Source organism: Oncorhynchus tshawytscha, linkage group LG11, assembly GCF_018296145.1.
Source record: "Oncorhynchus tshawytscha isolate Ot180627B linkage group LG11, Otsh_v2.0, whole genome shotgun sequence".
Classification (NCBI taxonomy): domain Eukaryota; kingdom Metazoa; phylum Chordata; class Actinopteri; order Salmoniformes; family Salmonidae; genus Oncorhynchus; species Oncorhynchus tshawytscha.
In genome coordinates this window covers 50,803,859-50,806,358 of record NC_056439.1, presented here as the reverse complement: position 1 = coordinate 50,806,358, position 2,500 = coordinate 50,803,859, and the positions used below count along the sequence as shown (strand labels likewise).

Here is a 2,500-nt window from a genome sequence, read left to right as displayed (position 1 = left end):
GTAGCCCTGAACTAGCTCACCTGGTTAACCTAGTCAAGGGCTTGATGATTAGTTGACCAGTTGAATCAGGTGTGCTAGCTCTGGAATAGATCAAATACATTGATGAGGGGCCCCCAGTTTGAGAACCCCTGGTTTAGAATCATTAATTCCGCTCAGTTGATTTCATTTCAGAAAATACTTCTCTTCAGCCGCAGTTAGCAGTCCTAGCTAGTTTAGTATGTCTATTTATCCCCAGTTAGCAGTCCTAGCTAGTTTAGTATGTCTATTTATCCCCAGTTAGCAGTCCTAGCTAGTTTAGTATGTCTATTTATCCCCAGTTAGCAGTCCTAGCTAGTTTAGTACGTCTATTTATCCCCAGTTAGCAGTCCTAGCTAGTTTAGTACGTCTATTTATCCCCAGTTAGCAGTCCTAGCTAGTTTAGTACGTCTATTTATCCCCAGTTAGCAGTCCTAGCTAGTTTAGTACGTCTATTTATCCCCAGTTAGCAGTCCTAGCTAGTTTAGTATGTCTATTTATCCCCAGTTAGCAGTCCTAGCTAGTTTAGTACGTCTATTTATCCCCAGTTAGCAGTCCTAGCTAGTTTAGTACATCTATTTATCCCCAGTTAGCAGTCCTAGCTAGTTTAGTACGTCTATTTATCCCCAGTTAGCAGTCCTAGCTAGTTTAGTATGTCTATTTATCCCCAGTTAGCAGTCCTGGTTAGTTTAGTACGTCTATTTATCCCCAGTTAGCATTTCTGGTTAGTTTAGTACGTCTATTCATCCCCAGTTAGCATTTCTGGTTAGTTTAGTACGTCTATTTATCCCCAGTTAGCAGTCCTAGTTAGTTTAGCTGAACTAGCATGTTAAGCTGACATAGTCTCACTGTAACCCAGAGAAGAGCATATAGAATCTTATAAAATATTATAGTTTTACAATACAGTTCAATTCAGCTAGTCTGAGTTTAGCTAGCTGCTCACGTCACTTCAGTTTAGCTAGTTATGTTAAGCCTCAGCTAGAAGTCGGAGCTAGTTTGACCAAATGAACTCCAGCTAGCCCTGGTATTGATAGAACAGTGAAGTGAAGAGAGGAGAGAATCCTCAAGAATTATACAACTTCACAGGTCAGTTTACATCCGTCAAAATACTAGTCAGAGTTTAGCTAACTTTAGCTTCAGCTAACAACCGGGAGGCTAACACCCACATCGAGAGTTGGGGGGGGCACAGTCAAAACATCCAATGAGTCTCAGAAGAAGAATTAAAAAAATAAAAAAATAAACAACAACAACATCAACAACAACAGACAGCTGGGTTGGAAGTGTTGTTTTGGTGAGGGGGGGGGTTGGCGATCCGGGAACGCTACTGTACTTCATGATCCAAACACTCGGCAGAGTGTGTGTTTGTCTGATCTCCTCTAGAGTCCAAGGTATGGGAATGTGTTGGATATGAAAGGCTATTGTTTGTTTCTGTGTAGTGGAGGGGGAAAAAAGGAACTCATCCCAAACGTAACCGGTAGAAATGCTTCATTCTACAACGTCTCAACACGTCTTTCTGTTTTATGAATAGAAGGAACATGCAGTCTTCATACCGTCACGGTGCTGAAGGAGGGAGTTGGACAGTTGAATTAATTGGACACTTTTGTTGAATAAATAAAAATATGTCTGAGCGTCTGAAATGTCCACAGTAGAAATGACATAATAGTCTCTCTTCATACTCGTCCCCCGAGGTGAAGTTGTCTGTATGTTTCCGTCGTTCTCCCAGCTTAGATTTTTATTTTACTGGAATGCAAAAAAACAAACACTTAAGCTGTAGATACAAAACAATACGGTCTAATCTCTCAAATGTCATCTAAAAATCACTTCCCCCCCCCCACTTTAAAGTAATTTTAAAACCATACTTTTTTTGTTGTTGAGTGAGGACCACTGAGTGTACAAAACATTAGGAACACCTGCCCTTTCCATAACATAGACTAATCAGGTGAATCCAGTTGAAAGCTATGATCCCTTATTGATGTCACTTCATAGTAGATGAAGGGGAAGAGACAGGTTATTAAATCATGATTTTGTAAGCATTGAGATAATTGAGACATGGATTGTGTATGTGTGCCATTTCAGAGGGTGAATGGGCAAGACAAAAGATTTAAGTGCTTTTGAATGGGGTTTGGTAGTAGGTGCCAGTTGCACAGGTTTGAGTGTGTCAAGAACTGCAACGCTGCTGGGTTTTTCCATGCTCAACATTTTTATGTGTGTATCAAGAATGGTCCACCACTCAAAGGACATCCAGCCAACTTGACACAACTGTGGGAAGCATTGGAGTCAACATGGGCCAGCATCCCTGTGGAATGCTTTCGACACCTTGTGGAGTCCGTACCCCCGATGAATCGAGCCTGTTTTGAGGGAAAAAGGGGGTGCAACTCAATATTAGGAAGGTGTTCCTAATGTTTTGTACACTCAGTGTGTTTGTAAGTACTGAGACATGGTTGCAGATACATACTTTTCAAATGTTTTCATTTTCGTTTTCAGT

General features: G+C 41.0%; 1 protein-coding gene across 1 annotated transcript in view; it reads right to left on the bottom strand.

The window, feature by feature from the left end:
* Positions 1-188: 188 nt before the first annotated feature.
* Positions 189-2,500, bottom strand: part of LOC112237309 (prospero homeobox protein 1-like) — a 75,422-nt gene continuing 73,110 nt past the window's right edge. Inside the window, exon 9 of the mRNA XM_042330271.1 lies at positions 189-1,755. The gene's annotated coding sequence lies outside the window, so the exon portion shown is untranslated. The remainder of the gene's footprint in view (positions 1,756-2,500) is intronic.